The 20385-nt window shown below is 43.9% G+C and overlaps 1 protein-coding gene across 2 annotated transcripts in view; it reads right to left on the bottom strand.

Annotated features, from left to right (window-relative positions):
* GAS2 (growth arrest specific 2) overlaps nt 1–20385 on the bottom strand; it is a 126945-nt gene that overhangs the window by 17740 nt on the left and 88820 nt on the right. The gene's annotated exons all lie outside the window — the stretch shown is intronic.

The following is a 20385-nucleotide window of genomic DNA, read 5'->3' as shown; positions in this document are numbered from 1 at the left end:
CTGCAGGGCGATTACAAACCATAGTCTTTCTGATAAAACACCATCCTGTGCCCTCTTCATTCTCAGTTAAACAGTGATGTGGAAGGGGCAACAGTACCCACTCCTCACTGACCGGTCTCACCTCCATTTCCTAACACTGTTTCAAATTCGGCTGGACCACCAGTAATGGCCGCGTCTCTACGAGGGCCTCATAGGCAGACTCCGCTCCTAACCTGCTCCCAGAAACGTCACCATGTTGACAGCACGAAGCCACACCCTTACCTGTAGGACCCAGGGGGGCCAAGCTGGCGGTGGTGTGACTCCCTCTGATTCTGCTCCTTCCTGGTTAGTCCTCCATGTCCTCTTTTGTTTGTTCTAATACCTTCTAAGGCCAAAGCTCGTTTCTGTTACCTTGTGATCCATGCCCCTTCACATCTGACGGGCGCATGTCATAAGATCAAAACAAAATTCTGTAATGAATGTTAAAGTTGTATTGCTGGCCTCCGGATGCAAAGATTCCCTCCTCTCTCCTTTCGTACATACTATGATGAATACATAGTGTTTAATGGAAATGGATATTCCGTAGTTTGCCCATTCGCTTCTAAAAGTACCTGTTAAAAGCATGACTGTCTAAGGTCTTCAAGACCTCAGCACGGAGGCTTCCAAGTCGGGCTACACTATTATCCATCCACGCCAACCTGGCCGTGGTCTTTGGAGGGCGACACCCATACCTAAACCCTCACCTCTCCCCACTTCCCTAAGCATCTCCGTTTAGTGAATGTTCCCCCCTCTATACCTCTCCTGGCTCTCTACATAGTTTCACAAACCTCCACTATCTAGTCTCCGTGCTTTCACCATCGATTCATTCTTAACTCTCAAACCCACCATCCTTTCTCCTCTGTTTCTCTGTATCCTAAGAGGTTTTTGGGAAAGGGATTTCATCCTGCCTGATCTCTCCTCTCCTCACCCCCATTTCGAGCCTGTTTGATCTTTGATGGCAGCTAATTCTGCTAGAATGTCTTCTCTCTGTCAAAGTCTCCCTGTTATCTCTGTTCTCCATGTTATTTTACTCAACTCCCCTGAGGTACATCTTTACAGGCTGTTTTATTGCCAATTTTCTTTAACACTCTGGAGCAGAAACAGGTCTTCTATGCATGTATCATATTTTTACATTTCTTTTTATTCTAACATAACTTCAATCATCTCCCACATACCTCTGCCAAGTGTGTTCTGGTACAGGTTTGCCCAGGATGCTCTCAGAGCGTCCTGGAGACATCTTCAGCCTCGTCTTGGAGGGGCAAGTGTTCCTGTGAATGTTTCTTGGAGGAAATGAGTTGAGTCTCAGAGGAAAGCAGGGTTTTGCTGGATAAGGAAGGGCACAGGCTGAGGGAAAAGCACGTGTGAAGGAACAGAGTGTAAGCAGCGTGGTCTGTACGTAACACTGAGCAGCTCACTGTTACCACAGCTAATGTGGAGGGATGAGGATGGACTGTGAACAGATGCATCCAGTGAGGTAAACAGTGACCACATGTAAGATGGCCTTGAATGCCTTCTACGCACACGGAATAGGGACAGTCGGAATGGCACGGCAAAATCTCCATTACACAGAAGTTCTTCCAGCAGACCCATGGAGAAGTCAAGAGCTGTAGCAAGAAAGACTAGAGGAGAGGCGCTTCCAGTATTTCGGGAGAGTCCAAATGACTGGCTTGGACTGAGATGGAGAGAAAAGAACACTCTGAAGTGATCTTTCTGCTGCATTCTCACCTCCAAATAACTTTGTAGGTTCTCTGTGACATCCTTGACCTTTATTCTGCTTTATAAGGGACAACGAAGGCCCTGGATGGGATGCTCAGTTGGCTAGAGTGTCGTCCTGATAAGCCAAGGTTGCAGGTTTGATCCCAGGTCAAGGCACATATAAGAATTAACCAACGCATGCATAAATAAGCGGAACAACTAGTCTCTCTCTCTCCCGCTTCCTCTCTCTCAAGTCAACACATTTTTAAAAAGACAAAATAAAATTATGAGCATTATGTTTCAACTCCTTATCTCGAAATCTCTTCTAGTCCAGGGTAAAATATCACATAGTGATGGAATCCCAGGGTTGAAAGGGGCTTGTTCGGAGGCATAAGCTGAAAGAAACCTCGGTCAGGAATAAAGGAAGGTTTGAGGAATGTCTCAGCACATACGGCTTTGGATCGGAGACAAGCAGAATGGACACAAAACAAGATAGATAAGCTGAAAAGCAGTTGCCAAGCCCAAGAGACTTTAATTTCTGATATCTCCAAATCAGTTCCATACTTTCTTCTTTTTTTTTTTTTTTTAAATGTTTTATTGAATTTTTAGAAAGAGAGGAAAGGAGAGATAGGAATATCGATGTGAGAGAGAGACATTGATTGGCCGCCTCCTGCACGCCCCCTACTGGAGACCGAGCCCGCAACCGGGCATGTGCCCTGACCAGGAATCGAACCTGGACCTCTCAGTCCTTGGGACAATGCCCAGGCCACTGAGCCACATGGGCCAGGCAGTTCCATACTTTCTTAGTGCCACGAACCATTAGCGGATAATCGCTCCCTTTCTCGAACAAGCAGATATTCTTCCAGTTGTGTTGTCTTTCTATTCAGGGCCACTGGGCACGTTGCTGCAAGACTAAACTTACCCTTTACTGAAAAACATCTTTGACACGTACATTCTAGGACCTTTAAAATATAACCTGAACTCAACTCCAGCTTTCTTCCCCATATGCAGGCGTCGGCCAAACCGTGTTTCTCCCTGCTTGCCAGATGCTGTCCTTTTCTCTGAGTAGAGTATGTTCTCCGTGGTGGTGCAGACAAAGCCATCCCAACCTTTATCTTTCATGGATAGTTTCAAGGCCTTCATGCCTCCTAGCTCCAAATTAGATGCCATTTATTCCTCCTTTGAATCACTGTCTTGGACTTTCAAAGAAGTCTACACTGCAATTACTTTTTTTTTTCCCTTATCTCTTGTAAAATGAAAAGCAGAAAAAAGCAAATGCTTATTGTCAGCACGAACTATTACCCGATATTTCACCCTCCACGGTGCCAACACTGGGTTGTTTGTATTCTTTATCCTTTCTTTCCAAAGATATTTACTAAGCAACTTCTATATGGTGGGTAATATATTAGCCATTAGGGATATCATATAGAGTAAACCCAACACCTCCCTACCCTCGAGGAGCTTGGAGCATATTGAGGAAACAGACACTGGACGAAGAAACAAATGCCATGCGCCCCATCAAAGACAATTCCAGGGGGTCAAGGGATCAAGAAAACGTGTTTCGAAAGTCATTTCTCAACCCGCTCCTCCCTTTCGGTGTCTACTCTCCAGACTGGGAATCTAAATGCTCAGGTGTTCAGCTCTCCTTGCAGTGGGGGTGGCCATCCGAGTCCACTGGCAACAAGCAGTACGATCTCTGCAGCAAGGAGCAAGGCATGACGGGAATTCCCCCTTCCTGTCCCAGACTCAGACCCAAGGTCCCCAGCTTGCAGCAGCCCCTTGAACCACGGGGGGAATAAACATGAAAGCCGACACACCAAGTGCAGCCACTGACTGGAAGATGGAAAAAGCCAGCGTCCTTAATGGGATCACTGTGTGGACGAGCGACCAGCAGCAGTGACCATCTCTGAGCCTCACGCTACGTGAAGTTTGAGCCACTATCGACACAGTGTTCTGCTGCGTGCAATGAAAGGCGATCCGCACGGATCCGAAGGAAACGGGCCGGGTCGGGAAGTCCCAGGACCCTAGAGACGACCTTTCATGCAGAGCCTTGAAGGGTGTGTACGCTCGCCTGTCAGAGGACGTTGGGGGCAGCAGTAGGCAGAGAAGAGCCTTCCAGCCAGGGGAGCCAAGCTGGTGTGGGGCATTCTCTGCTCCCTGAAGATGCTACAGAAGTGTAGGTGGTGATGATGGTGCTTAGTGCCCACATGCCCGCGTGAAGCGCCAGGCAGGAGCCCTGTAGCGCCAGCCATCTAAGGACCCTGGTCTCTAAATTCAACCAAAGCCTTCTAAGGACTCTGAGGAGGAAAATAACAGGTTCACATTTTTAAAAGCCCATTCTAGATGCACTGGGGGTGGCGAACTAGAAAAGAAAACAAGAGCAGATACAGCAGGCCAGTCTGGAGGTGACCGCAGGGTCCAGGTGTCCAGGTGGTCGGTGAGCCGGGGGGTGGCGGGCCTGGTGGAATAGTTTTCATTGTGTCCCAATTACCTCGTGTCATCTGATTCCTGCCTGCCGGGATTGATGGTATCTTCTTCCCAGAATGCACCACTGCCTCACAGGCATGACATGAGTGACAAAGATTGAGCGGGGCGGGGGTATATTGCCCACTCACCAGGGAGAAGAGTGGGACACCCAGGACAAATGGGCTCACCCACCACGTCATCACGTCAGAACAACTGCAGAACAGGCTCTGACGTTCGTGCTGCCAAGTTAGAAAAACACCGTCACGTATGCGTTATAATCAGCCATCACTCTAAAGAGCCTCTGATTTTATCACTCAGCATAAAACTGAGTTATAAACAGGTAAAACACATTTCAGAGGCAAGCATGTTTCTTTTCTGCTCATTGGTTTCAGAGTATATAAAATTATGTATAATCTAAGGACCATCCAACTGCTCCAGGAAGTTGGATTTTTGTGTCCATCAACTGATGAACTACTGACTACAGTTGATTCTCTATACCCGTCTCTGTCATCTTAGTATCAATCCCAATAAAAATGACACCTAACAGCACCCTATAATCCCCATCACCTACTACAATAGTAATCAATTAATTATGTATACTTTAACTTCTTTTTCCAACACAACTCTAATCTACTTGGGAAAAATCATGGGTTTACCAGCACTATCTTTCTAGGGCTAGCACAATCCTTGGCCCACAGCAGTCATTAAAAGTATCTATTAAAAAATAACCAATAATTATTGAGTAATTACTAATTAGTAGACACTGAGTTAAGGACTTTAAATGCAAAATCTCTTGTAATTTTCACACTAATATTAAGAAATAGATATAATTACTAATCTCTAGGTTACAGTTGAAGAAAATGAAACTTAGAGATGTTAATTTATTTAATCACGAAGTTTAGCGACAAACTCACATCACTTATTATTATTATATAAGGCTACTACTCTCAAATATATGAATGAGTGAATAAATGAATTAATAGATTGATTGGATTTCCTTACAATTTACTAGGCATCACATCATCTTTGTCTCCAATTAGTATACTCTAGATAAATTAAAAATGATTAAAATCACTTGTTTATATGTAATTGCCATAGTGTGCTTTTACATGAGTGGTTCTCAGCCCAGGGGAAATTTGGCAGTTGCTGGAGGCATTTTTGGTCCTCACAAGGGGAGGGGTTGTTGCACTGGAATCCAGAGGGCAGAGGCCACAGATGCTACTAAACCTACAATTCACAGGACAGTCCCCACTGTAAGGAATCGTCTGGTGCCATATGTCAACAGCGCCGAATTTGAAGAACCCTGTTCTATACCATATGACTGTTCCCACAAACTCAATTTATACTGAAACCATTCCTGTAAACAACATTGTAATCCCCCCCCCCCCATCTCAATGGTAATTTCTTGTTTTTCCTGTTACTTGGGCTCTCCTTTGAGTGTCATTTTTACTCCCATGAGATCAGTTAACATGCAAGACTCACAATATTTTGCTCTAGGAATAACAAAGGGGCTGTGGTGGCCACATCGGGCAGCAGTGCGTCGCTGAAATGCAGACTGGAGGAGGGACTGCACACTGTTTCATGTTGCAAACCCACCTGATACCTTTCAGACAGACAAGCCATGTGGCCAGCAAGAAGCCAGTAAACCATTCCACTTGGGTCAGCCAGCTATTCACTATTACAAAGATAAAGGAAACAAATACATTCCCACAGACACGGCTCAACGTTATTTAACATCTGTTTGAAAATGACTAACTAGTTCCATGTTATTTTCCAACCTGTAATACCGGGTCACTGAAACATGTCGCTAAGTTGCAGTTCTTATATATAGACACTGGGTGGCAGTATCACACAAGTGCGTGGGTTCATCCTTGAATAAAAACTGAGTGCTGCATTGTTATAATTCTATTGAAACAAAAGCAGTAACATGTTTTTCCCCAACATTTCTCACCACTGCCTTGTATTTATTTTACTGGGCTTAAAAGCCATGACATTTCTTGTTTTCTAAATAAGTCTACATTTTACTCTAGAATATTTGTGAGAGTAACATTAAGTATGCATGCGTGAATGTACATACACATATATACACATAAACTAATTATAGACATGTGATTATGTACATAGACTACAAATATTTCATGTAGTTGTATAAATTATTACATGTAAAAACATAATGATGGTGAACATGATACAATAATAATAAATAATAATAGTGACTTCCTATTGAGAAATTTATCTCATTTAATACATTTGACAACCTTATGTGGAAGGTATTAGCTCTCTCCCTTTGCAATTTAGTTGCCACGGATCAGAGAGATTGAACACCTTGGCCAGGGTCACACAGTGTAGTGAGCCACACAGTGGGATTTGTTACATATTTCAGAAAACTTGAAGTCTTGAGCTATTCGACATCAGGGATTTTGTCTTAATTTCTATTCTTCCTTACCAAATGTTGTAAGAACAGCTTGTTCCCATTCCATAGTGTTAAGGAAAAGTAATTCATGTGGGGAAATAAAGACAGTTGCTAGAATGCATGTTAAAATGTGGATCATCAGACCTTACCCAGACTAATGGAATCAGAATTTCTTGTGGAGAGTCATTCTCCTCAAGTGCTCTGGGTAATTCTAATCTACAGTTATTGTTGAGAAGGGTGGTGATTATGAGTAAGTTTAAAATAGTTTTAGAAGCTTTTTCTCACTTCTTTTTGATAAATTCTCAAAGAACTGAACATACCAAGCAGTTACGAAGAAGGTTGTGGATGTGACGTTTGGCACTGGAAGAGATTTGCAGCTCACTACACGAAGCATGTCCCACCCCTTTGTGTTCCATTCCTTTCATGATCAATTGTGTGACTTCAATGACAGAGGCAGGAATCTATTTTTTGTCTACTTAAATAAACAGCATTTCCCATACGGCCAACATTCATAGGGTTAGAGGTAGACAGACTCATCTCCGTCCTACCTTACTGATTATCTTTTAGGGCCTCAGCAAAATGTGCAGGATATACCTTGAGATGTGATTTATTATTCATGGTGACTATAAATTACTATTATTGAACACAGATCTTTGCACATAATGGGAACACGATAACTTTTTACGTGTGGGTATGTGGATACATGAACAACACAGTGTTAGGTGTTGAAATTCAAGGCTGGTCTTATTGATCTTCAAAAATCCACTTAAAGGCATTCTCAGGAATCTCTACCAGTATTTCTATCCAGCCTACTGTTTACAAAATAAAAAAAGATTGATGGTAACATCTCAGGTTAAGTTCTCCTTTTCACAATTTTTTTTTTTAATCAACTGATGTAAACACAGATCTATTTTCAAATAATGAAGAACTGGCAAACGTTGGGGTTATTTTACCATGACTATGAGATATAATTAGGAACAGTTTAAGCTATTCTGAGGTAGTCTCAACAAAGGTGGCTTGCATTTGGAAAGATACAGTAACAATTACGCATTTTGTACTGTTTCTTTCTTCTTGTTTGTTGGTTTTTTGTTGTTGTTGTTGTTTTTGTTCATTTATTTTGGTTTTTAATCAAAGCTCCCCATGGAAAACTGAGTCCTTTTGCAGGATTTAGCCAAGAAGACTGCCTTGTGTGTACACCTTTGCGTTCAGAATCAATTCAGATCACTACATAGAACTCAGTCTGTATCGACATGAAAGCAATTCCTGGACATGCTAATAATATGCCGGCAGGTTCTCAGATTATAATGCCAATTCTCTTATACAAGTAAAACCATCTATGTCGCAGGTTTTTGGTTTTGTTTTTTCATTTATCTTCCTATAGAATCGCCATCCTATGGGGGGCACTCGGGAGGCTTTCTCACCACCCTTGCAGGGATGGTGGCCATCACCCAGGACTTCGAGTGGCAGCGAGCTCAGAGCACATCCAAGGGCCCCAGCAGCAAAGGTAAAGGTGGAGACATACTTAGCGAAGGGCCCCCAAGACGCCTGTGATCCACACACATTGTCAAGGCACAGCTGTGGAGGTGACCGGGGCATTCCTTGATTCCCAAGACATCAGCCAAGTCCTTTAATCAGCACATACATCGTTCTGTTCTGTATAAAATATTGTTCTTGAATATTAAGCAGCTGGTGATTCAGTGCCATCTGGCACCTCCTGGTTAAGCACAGCTCTGATATAGTACGAATGTGTCAGGAGTAAGGAAATATAGTTTCCAATGAGGACAATGTGCCAGAATGAATCAGAGCAGCGAGGTGACAGAGAGAGGGGACAGAATACCACCCAATCAGGATGAATAGGAGAGGGGGTGGTGGGCCCCAGAGCTGGTCTCATTGACCTTGTTTGTCCACGCAGTCTATAAGGATGTCCTTTCTGAGTGCTGCGGGTTGGTGGTAGTGGTTTTTCCCCGCCTCAGCAGTAATGCTGCGAAGTCTGGGCTGTGATACATAGAGTAGGTTGGGCTGGGTTGATAAAACAGCTCCAGCTCACACAGGTCAAACAAGCTGTCCTTGATGTTGAGAATCCCTGAAGATTGAGCATTGAGGGTGTGGCACAGGAACCTTGGAGTTTTCTCCATGTCCCCTACTTCTCCAGCCCCCTGTTGATCTATGCCCTGTATCCGTAGGCTTTGACTTGCATCAGGTTCCCTGGAGCCTGCCCAGAAGGTGCGAAGTGGTCTGCTCGTCTGACCGATGACCTCAGACCTTCCAGTCAGAGGGAGCACCTAGCAGAGAAAACCAGGTAGAAAGAATACCAAGGGGGATGTCTTAGGAATGAAGGCCCAGTGCTTCACCTGAGAGTGCAGGTTGAAGATAGGCAGAGGACCTAGACCACTGCTGAGAACCCCCGTGCAGGACCTGGTTGGAGTTCCAGGCCCATGGAGAAAGGACGGCAACGTGGAGCACACCCAGAGAGCGTGGCCCAGAAGAACCCTGCAGACCCTGACGACGGGAAGGGCCCAGTGAACTCCTCAGAGTGACCAGCTGCAACTTACAGTTTGAGCAATTCCTGCTCTGGGCCACACACTCAATGCACAACAATCTGGAAGGCAGACGTTTCTATTTTACAGATAAGAACAGGCTCACGGAAGAGCTGTGACCCACCGGACAATACCGCCGGCCATGGCAGAGCTGGGGAGGGGGGGTCTTGGTGCAGGGTAGTGAGAACTATGAACTACCTAAGGGGGAAAACACCTTCCAGAGCAACAACCCAGCGCTTTTCCTTTTCACAGATGATGACAAGGAGCCCTTAACTGATATCACTTGCTCAGGGGGGCTTTGCCCAGATCAGCTGAGTCTTCACTTTGTTGAGACTTCAAATGATGCTTCCCAATTGGTTCACAACTAAGGAACCCCTTTACATGATTTTTCTTTTAAACTCCATGTTTTGACGGAATGAAGATAACGATGATGCTAATGATGCTGATGATGACGATGATGATCATCCTTTATAGAATAGTAGCCTTTATAGGCTACCGTGTGCTCATTACTGGACAAGGTATCCTTTCTAGTTCTCATAACAAATATGTTGTAGATATCATTAATCCCCTTTGGATAGATGAGAGAATTAATTTTCACAGTTGTTGCATAACTTACAGGGTGACAAAACAGTGCCAAGGCTCCATTTTATATTTTATTCTAAACTCTGCATTGTTCTTACATATTATACCGAGAGAATCTGCCTGCAGAATCTATTCGTTAACAAATAACTAAGTCCCCATGTTAAATAATCAAAAACATTTATATGCTATGTAAACTATCAATTGATTAGTATAACGAAACAATTATTATACTAATTTGACCTCCCGCCTGATGTTCTGGTATGCTCGCACACCCTTGCCACTGGTAAAGTTACAATTTCCTTTTGCTTTCCGAGATACTAGCCATCTCAAGGTGGAAACTACTTCGTTACATTACGAGAAAAAAATAATTCCTGCTGATTTTACGTTCTTGGTCTTTATATTTCGCCGACCTAAATAATAAACCTCAGGGAGCTCACCCACATATTTGCAGAGGGAAGCACAGATCCTCAGCTGGGATTCGCTTTGCATTAAGGTTCCCAGTGAAAATCTTCGAGTTGTTCAAGGGGTGGCTCCCCTTTTCCTGTAGAAACAAAGGCACTAGAAACAGGCACGTGGTAATGAGCACCGCACGCTTCTCTCCGGGAGAGAAAAATTACAAAAGAGAAATGATAGATGGTGCTTGCCAGGAATTTTAATTAAACCTGAGAGTGAAAAATTCTGAATCAGGCCAAGTGGCAGCTGCACGGAGAGGTGAGCTGCTGAAATAGCAGGGGCAGGACATGTGTCAGGAAAGAGCTCTCCTGGGGGAGCAGCCACATAATCCTTGAATTCCACTTCATCTAGCTCTTCATAAAGCCTGGCTCTGAAGGGCCTTCTAGGAGACTCCCCTAGCTCAGGAAATAACTCAGAACACAAAGCGATCTGCTCTTGGTTGCTTAGTGACACCGCGTGTAGACCACAGCGCGGCTTCCGCGTGTGAGCGGTGTCCCTTGTTTGTCCGAGGACAGTGGTCCCTGCCGCTCTGCCTTGCTGCCTTTGGTGCATCATTAAGTCATGAGAAGTCCCGACCATGGAAAATCCCACATGCGGTTTCCCTACGAATTAGGACTCAAGAATACCAGGTATCCACATAAACCTCATCACTGCTCCCTCTGCCTGTTGCCCAGACAGACATTTAGCAGATGCCTCTCTTCTCATCCATGTTTCCACATGTGCCCTCCTCAGGTTTTGACACGCGGTCGAAGACAGGAGGAAAAACTTAAAAATAAGACAGAAGCATGGTTCAGTCTTGACTTCATCACTTATAAGTTGTCTGATTCTGGTCTGGTCTTAATTTCCCAGGTTCTCCTCTGTAAATCTGTCTATCTTTGGAGGCTGTCATAGGGCCAAATGTCCGTACTTCAAAGTGCTGTGTAAACACTCAAGCATGAAATAAACATGGCCTGTGGCTATTTTTTTCTTGATTTCTAAATCACACTTACTCTCCTTTACTGTACATTTTCAAAGTTAAAGACATATATGGCTTGAGTTTAATCTTGAATCCAGTTAGAATTAAACTTCTTGCAAGTCCAATACATTTCATGAGAAAAGTATGTTCTTTTTTATTGGAACCATCCTTGACACGTTGTCTCCGATTTGAACTGCACCAAAACAGCCAAACCAAAACCAAAGCCACTATTCAAAAGAATATATCGTTTTAGTATCAGCAATGCGCGTGCCTCTTACTTCTATTACAAATCACAGAATCAGAGTCTTAAATTCGAGGCCACAGTGAACACTTGATGGGCTGCCAAGTGGCCGTCCAGCTTCAGTGTGATCTCCGTGATGTTCGCCCTGACTTCCTGGGAAAGACATGGTCGATCCCAAGTCCCTTCTCTCCTTCTCCAGAGAGCAGACAGTTTAGCTGGGCCCAGAGCTGCCTAGAATAAAAGCTACTTTCCCAGTCTCCCCTGCAGGTAGATGCGCCCACACGTCTCAGTTACAGGCAATGGCTGTAAGCAGAGGAGTCACGTAAGCCAGGGACTTGCCGCACGTGGCAGAGGCATGTGTGTCTTCTTTGTCCCGTCCTCCATGCTTCTGCCTGGGGTCCAGAGCAACCCTGGGATCCGGCACTAGCAATAGCAGGAAGAGACGGAGAAACCTTGAGTCCCTAAGGACTCTGAGGGGCAGTCATCAAACCAACCCTGGACGTTACCATAGAGAATTTAACTTCTATCTTCTTTAAGTCACTGATGGCTTATTTGTTTCTGTAACTCACAGCCAACTCATGGAATCAGTTTTCAACATCTGTGTTTTCCGAATCCCTCAGCTTCCCAGAACCGTGCACTGTCTCAACAATAGCTGTTAATCTGAGTGCAATACATTTGTCAAATGCAGGGCGGGGCAAAGCAGGTTTACAGCCATGAGCATGTGAAACACAGAGTTCATTCTTGTATTATTATTGATCGATTATTGTATTATTTGGCACATGAACCACTGTAAACCTATTTTTGCCCCACCCCTTACTTATTCTACAACTCGCACAGGCCAGACCGAGCACCAGAGACGATGTTGCACCAAGAGAAACCTGTGAGCCACTCCAACACCGGCCATTCCCCGAAGGTCCTTCACCATGAAGAAGGTGATGTGTGAGGAGCTAGGGAGCAGAACCTCAACACACGTGGGGAGGAAGGAACGTGTGTTGGAGGAAGAACACTACAAGTGACAACTACAAGAGCAGCTGTTAGGCAATGGGCGGGGCAAGGATACACAGTCTAGAGAGGAACAGTACTTCCTAAGGCCTCTGAGCAGGAGACGGCGCACATGTTGAAAGATGAGAAGTCCAACGTGGCCAGGGCAGGGCAAGAGAGACGCCAGAGTGGAGGGAGGTGGGCACGGTCCAAACTTCTCACTCTGCGCTGTGTTGCATGGCCATCAACTAATTCAGGGCGATGGAGAAGATGACAAGAGTTCACGAACAAGAACATTCCAGGGCCCGTCTTTTTAGAATTTTCTTGTGGGTGAGCAGACAGAATTTAAACCCACACCACAGAATCCAAGTGTTCCCTGAATCAAGGGGTTTGTTTTTCTTCTCCCCCAAAAGGAAAAAAAAACACTGAAATGAGAAAGGATGACATTTAATGGGATCATTGTTTTGCCCTAGTTTATGTAAGAATGAATAGACCAATCTAAAATATGCAAGTCATTCCCCTCCACAGAACTCTTCCTGTTCCCCTCTGTTCTCAATCCTCCTCATTTACAGAACTAAATGAATACATGTAACTCTCCTCTCTGGCAGAAGCTGGCTTCTCAGAGTTTATTTCCTTTGTTTCCTACATAAAGAAATATTGATGCATCTCACTGAGCAAATCTGCGCATGCGGACTTTTAACATCTTCCACAGTACCGGGAAGAGTTGGAAAAAGCTCATTAAAAAAATTAAACAATTCACAGGGGACACTAGAGGGCAGGTGTCCCTTTTAAATCTGCTCTGATTTCCACCCACAGACTGACAAGGGAGCACTGCCTAGCGGGTATGCATGCCTGAATCGGGTCCCTTTTCTAAGAATTGTTCACATATAAGGTGAACAGTCAGCTACACTGATCCTCAGATGAGCCAGGCTGTGGACTTGCTCCTCCTGTCCCCTCGGAACTTCTTCCTGTGCTCTGCTCAAGTCTTGCTTCTTCTCATCATTTAGGTGTCCCTTCAAATATCATTTCCTTGGAGAACCCCTGCCCCCCCCCCACCACCACACACACCAAGCTTTACCTAAAGTAACCCATCACTCTGTACTGCACCAAATATCTCCCTCTGACACATGCCAGGACCAAAAGTTACCTTATATATTTGCTAACTTAAAAGTAACCTGTCTTTGCTAAAAAGTATACTCTTTAAAGGCAGTGACCTTGTTTTATGTATTCACCAGTCTATTCTCAGGGCCTAGAAAAGAACCGTGGACTACCTGAATCAATGAATGGTCAGTCCTTCAAAATGAGTGTTATCATTATCCACACTACAGGTGACTCACTAAGATTTCAAATAACTTGATCAAGGTTATGCAGCAAGTCGATGGCAGAATTACTTGACCTCAGACAATCTCTTAAGCTATAAGTTTCTTCTCTTAACTAATTTATTTGGGGGGGGGGGTAATTTCTCTGAAGATCATCATTTTCTAAATTCTAGTTTGTTCTTTGCCTCTTCTATTTTATTAATGTCCAATCAAGTCTATGTTCAAACTACTGCTCATACTGTTTATTTATTTTTAAAAATTTTTTTGTAGTATGTGCCCCTAGCGGGAACCGAACCCGGGACTCTCTTGTCCGCAGGCCGACTCTCATCCGCTGAGCCAAACTGGCCAGGGCCTGTTTATTTTTTCTTTTCATTCTGTCTGCTGACATTCTAATCAATGCTCATATCCTATGAACAACTGGAATGCCTCCTGATTAATTTCATTGCCTTTACTTTCATCCTGCACCAACCTATAATTATATACACAAACCTCTCACAGATTAATTGCTTTAACCTTCAATTTTCTCAGGCTACTGCTCAACACCTCCCATTGCTATCTAATTCTTTCAGCTTAAACTGCACAATTTTTTTGGCTTTATATTTAAGGCCTGCCATTATTGCCCCCAACCTACCTTTCTTACATCATTTCCTACTTAAACTCTCTACATGATCTCCAGAGAAGCTGGCCCACTCTTGAGTTCTTCCTATTCCTCTACTGTGCTCATGCTAAAACCCTCCAAAAACGCTCTCCCACATTCAAATCTCACTGATTTCTCAAAGCACTGGTCAACTTCCACCTTCTCTTTGAAAGCTTTACAAATAGATCCAACTCACATTGATCCACTTGTATCTAAATTCAACAGGACCTAGAACTGTGCTAGCTCATTGTAGGTACTCAGTAAATTCTTGTCAGATGAATCAGTGCATCTGTAGTTGAAACTATGCTCTGTCTTATGGCACCTTTTACTTCATCCTATTTCATTGTACTTGGGCTATTACTCTTGGGTTCCTTTCCAACTGGATCTTTGAGGTCTGAGTCCCTGACTCCCATCCAGCTCCTTATACACAGGAGATAATACACTTATTATCTGACAAGTGAGCCAAATGTCATATTGTATTACACGTGTGTCCTTTCTAATTTGTTATATGGCTCAGGATTTAACAATGATTGACCCTACAGATCTAATCAGAGAGACCACTTGAGATTCAAAAATATGTCCCTTCTTTTTCTTCAGTTAATGTTTTCACCATCACTGATATACTGTGAATCAAATAAGCCAACTAAGCCACTTCCTGTTGGCTCCCTGGCTGCATTCCTTTTTAACTTTTGTGATCCTCATGAAATGATAGCCCAATACTTGTGGGGTGTCAACGATTGAAAAATACCAAACTAGGCACCAGGATAGAAACTAATACAAAACACATCCCATACGTGTCAGGGAAATACATACAAAAGACATTAACCAGTGTTACATTTTCTCAGTGCTAAGTATCATCATTTAGTAAGTGCTATGGAAATGCAGAAGTATGAATTAACAAAGGCTGGGGCATTATGTGAAGAGATCTGAAACTGCCTTCAACCACAGTGTAAAATTACACCTCAGACTGTCCTGTATAATCCTGACTTTCTATATATTTACAATCTACATCTTAACTTCAAGAGCTTTACACCTATTTTTAAAACAAAGATAAAAGAAAGATGCACTGGTGAAACTGACTTGCTCCTTCATCGCTTGGACATTGATTTAATCCACTCACAAAGAGGTCTTCCCCAACCATTCCAGCCAACACAATCATATCTGGTACCTCCCTTCCACTTTATCCTGTTCTGTCCTCCTTATTAGTACATGAAAAGAGCTTATGGATTTATTGATCTATGTCAGGAATCAGGAAAACATGGCTCATAGGACAAATCCTGCTCTATCTTATTTTTGTGAAAAGTTGTATTGGAACACGGTCATTCATTACACATTGCCTATGGCTGCACTTGTGCTAAACAGTGCGTTGAGGCATCGTGACAGGAAGTGGATGGCCGCAAAGCCTAAACTATTTCTATCTGACTTGTAGTATCTGACTCTTGATCTATGTGTTTATTGTATGTCTCCTCACTCCCATGATATGAAGAGAGACTGTTCTGTTTACTGCTCTAACCATGATACTAGTGCCTGGAACACAGTAGGAGCTTAATATCTGATGCTGACCATTCTCATATTGAATAGGAGATAGGTAAATTCACTGACATGTACCTAAAGCTCTGAGCTCAGACATACGTCTGGAATCACTGTTTTCTAGGTCTATGTGTAATGGACTGGTGTAAAGAATTTGTAAATGGCCCAAGAATACTCTGGGGAGGATCCTTGGACCAAGGAGTAGTTTTCATAGAAAATGCCTTAGTCTCACTGCTTGGCCTACTGGGGGTCGAGCACTGTATTTTTTATAACCCTGCTATGGTAAAAGAAACATGTCCTAAATCATCGGGCAGGTTTGGAGCTGAGAATCTGGGTAACATCTGGAAAATAAGAGCTTAGAATAACACATTTCTAGAAACTTGTTAATAGTAGTACCAGCCTATTCCTTTTTCTTCTTGTCAAATGATATTATCCAGAGGTTGTTTTTTGTGGTGTTTTTTTTTTTAACCCACCACAGTGTAAAATATAAAGACACAATGTCCTGTCATTTTCTTTTAGTGTACACAAGTAGCTTACGATTTTATCCTATGGTAAAATTCCCACCCAAAGAAGTCCTCATGAAGAAGTGGAAATTCTGACCTGTTGAAACCCAGTCAATTCCTCCAGCGAGGAAGCTGTGTCAGAACAAGCCAAAACCAACATGTTGCTTTTCAGATATTCTGTGTAAGGGGAAAAGATGAACTTAACAGTTTCAGTTTTAAGTAACCTACACACCAAGATAGGGAGCCTCCCCCGGAAGGTCATGATATGTATCACATCTGGACTTTTATCAGATAGGTCTCCAGGCTGAATTGCCAATCTCATGACCTACCCACTGTCCAAGCCAATATGGTTGGATGGTATTCACACTTTTTCTACTCATTCTCTATACTACAGCCTAAGTAATTTAAAATATAATTTACTCACATATCTGCTCTTCTAGAAAATCTTTAGCATCTATATGTTGCCTTACGGAGAAAGCCAAAGCTCGCATGACACAGGTGGTTCTTTAGGACTTGACTCTCCGCCTGACACCCTCATGTCTCCCCTGCGCTCAAGTCTCACCATCACCCTCTTCTACTCCCGCTCTCTGCTCTGAAGACTGTCTGTCTAAGAGTTCTGATAGTGCTGCATTCTACCTCTGTCTCCTTTCATCCCTTTCTAACTCTTTCTACCTTTCCCTTTTCTCCAGAGCTTCCCAGCCTGTGTGCATGCTGTTTCCCTGATGCTGCTTGAAACTCTGCTGTCTCCTGAACATCCTACAATGTCATCTTAGACGTCTCTCTCCTCTCTCTCCTGATAGCCTTTCTTGATTCCACAAGTCTAGTTTAACAGAAAAATCCCTTGATAGGTAATGATATTGGGAATTCCAACTCCAAATCTAAGAAACGTATCACACGAAAGATTAGTGAAAGGTAGAACTCTAAATTATTTTTATTTTTTTATCCTCACTGAGGACATTTTTGCATTTATCTTCAGATAGAGTGGGAAGGAGAGAGGGAGGAAGAGAGAAACATCGATGTGAGAGAGACACCTCAAGTGGCTGCCACCCACATGACCCCGACTGGGGCCGGGGACAAACTGCAACCGAGGTACATGCCCTTAGCGGACACCGAACCCCGGACTCTCTGGTCCGTGGGTGGATGTAGAACTCTAAATTAAACTTTGATGTCTTCCCCCACATGATCTAAATCCTTCAAGTCAACGTATCAAGTACTGTTCTCAGTTCTCTCCCAAGTAACTCAACCATGCTTCCCTTCAATAAATCTTCAAATGCTTTGCTAATGGGGGGAAAAAAAAAAATCCAGGACTGTTCTTTTAAAATATAGTTGAAGTTCTTTGTTTAAATAGCACACTCTTTAAATTCTACTCAAAGCTATGTTTTGTTTTGAAAGCTGCTCACTTTAAGGAGAGCAGGGAGGGGACCTGGCTGCAGACGAGCCACTCAGCGTAGCTCCAGCACGTGGAACTGTGACAAGGCACCGGGCTACTCTGCAGAAATACTTGCAACAGAATAAATAGGTTTGGAGATCACTGCGTATGAAATTACATGCAAAATAAAAAAGCAAAACAGAACAGAACCTGTCGTATTTGACCGGGATGTCTGAGCGGCAAATCCTGGGAGGGGGCATTTGAAGTCCCTCGGCAAGTCCCCCGGGAGCCCCCGGGTACGCATGTGGAAACCACTGTGACCTACGTGGTTAAAGTGCTCGCCACCTTTCCCACAGCCTGCTGTGGGCGGGGAGTCAAACTGGCCTCTTAGGAGGGAACCCAGTGATCTGGAAGTGCGACAAGAGCAGGCGGAAGGGTAACCTTGCTGCAGAGGGCCACAGTTCACACCAAACGAGTCCCAGAAAGGGCCAACTCCAGCCCCGCACAGACCTGGCGAGATCCGAAGGCGGTCAAAAGCTGAGGGACTAAGTCTGAGGGGTGGCACTGGACACAGGAGTGAAGGTGCCTGGGACCTGAGTCCCCTCGGAGGCAGGGGAAAACGGAAAACCAGGTACCGCCCAGGGGAATGAGACTCAGGGTTGCAAACAGCTTGGCAAGCCCCTCAGTAAGCGTCCCAGGGGCCAGAGGGCACGGCTTCCTTCAGGGGGTGGTGGGAGAGCAGAGTGGAACCACAGCAGTGGGCTGCGGCCCCCAGAGGAATTGGGGGGCTGGCCTCTGCTGATCTCCAGGTATTTCATCCCGTGGGTCCAAGACGTGATAAAGCCTTCTCAGTCTGCTTGCCAATGTCTACGAAGCTCGTGACATTCTCCCAGGCCCTACTGGGTTCGAAGCTGAAAGGACAGAGGACCCCGGGGGGCTGCCCCCACTGAAGGCCTCTGATTGCTCCAGGACCAGAAACGAGCCCAGGGGCCATGCTCGGCTCCAAGCTGTCCTTTGCGCATTACAGGGTCTCTGAGAAATGTCTCCAGGAAGCAAGTCTTGACCTTGACTTTGGTGTATTTCACTTCGATGAGGACAATGCCCGTGTCATTCTATGTCTGCATTTAGATAGAAGAACAAGGAACCAGGAAACTTGGCAAAGTACCTCTCTGTCTCGAATTCATCTTCTCTGGGAAAAGAGGGGAGGAAGAGAAGAGGAGAGACAAGGCTCCACAAAGGGCGTTTGGACTGCCCCTCCCAAAATAAACTAGCACGCTGGCTCCATTATAAATCTTCCTTATAGCCTGGCCAGTGGCTCAGTGGCTGAGCATCGGCCCACGTACCAGGAGGTTTCCAGTTCGATTCCCGGTCAGGGCACATGCCCAGGTTGTGGGCCTGAACCCCAGTGGGGACCATGCAGGAGGCGGCCAATCGATGTTCTCTCTCGTCAATGTTTCTCTCTCTCCCCCTCTCCCTTCCTCTCTAAAAATCAATTTAACCCCTCCCCCCCTAAATCTTCCCTATAAAATCCATGATGCCTACTGAGATCATCTGAACTTCAAAGATCTCCTTTAGAGACTCACCCTAAAGTACAAAGAACTGAGACTAGGGGTATCTGATAACTACATTCCTGACTTTCTCATTCAATTTGTGCCCTCAAAAAAGGCACTTATGAAAAAGAAAAAAATGTACTTTTAAAAGAAGCAATGGGAGGTGTGGCAATTTAATAGAGACACTCATATTCTTTGAACAACTAAAACCCGGCAGGCAATATCTTCCCTTTTAACCAAGTGACATCTGAACAGTGAAAGGAAACTTCACACCCAGCCAGCTAGAGCTTTCAATCAACCTTGGTGATAAACAGGGGTCAAGCCTGTCATAGCCAGATTGGCACAACAGACAGGCGACACCTTCCTAAGTCTTTATGCAATGTCTACAGGAGGTCCCAGGGAAGTTATGTCTGGTGTTTCTGCCCCCGAGTTGATCAGACACGCTGATGTTTTATACCATATTTTCAGATTTCAGAAGTGACTTTTCAGAAACTAACCTCTTTCTCCTACTTGTTAGTTATTAATGTCTATAACCAATTAAATTATATTTCATTGTCAGAATCATTAGTAGTATATGACCAATTATTTACATTAAGTGTGATCTTTACAAACAAACAGACATTATATAGAAACAGTATCCTCAAGAATTTTAATAGTTCTTTGCACATTACTCATGTATGTGATGAATAAAGAATAAATTATGCATAAAGAAATGCATTTAACGTACTTTTTTAAAAATGAAATCTAAACTAATTCTCATAATGTAGTTTTAAGATATATTTATCCTATTTAAATAATTTACAAAATGGAGTTTTTCTAATGATTATTTTGTATTTATGTGAAACAGGTAATACTTATTCAAGTAAGCTGCTCTTTTCTAGATCAGAATGATCAATATTTAAAAACAAAAAATGGGCCAACCCTTCCATGTACACTGGCAACCTCAGGGCTATAAATTCAAGTCGTATTCCGTTCCTAACCTCTTTAACCCTTTTTGTACCAAGGTAATAAAGCCCAGGTGTCAAGCCGAGCCCTGCTGATGCATCCGGTGGTATGGAGCCAGGATCGGAGCTGTGGCATTGGTCCGTGAGGTCTCGCATGGGAGAAACCACACAGGGCAATTCGCGCAGTGGGAA

This window comes from Molossus molossus, unplaced genomic scaffold (genome assembly GCF_014108415.1).
Source record: "Molossus molossus isolate mMolMol1 unplaced genomic scaffold, mMolMol1.p scaffold_m16_p_13, whole genome shotgun sequence".
NCBI lineage: Eukaryota > Metazoa > Chordata > Mammalia > Chiroptera > Molossidae > Molossus > Molossus molossus.
This window is presented reverse-complemented; position numbering and strand designations above follow the sequence as displayed.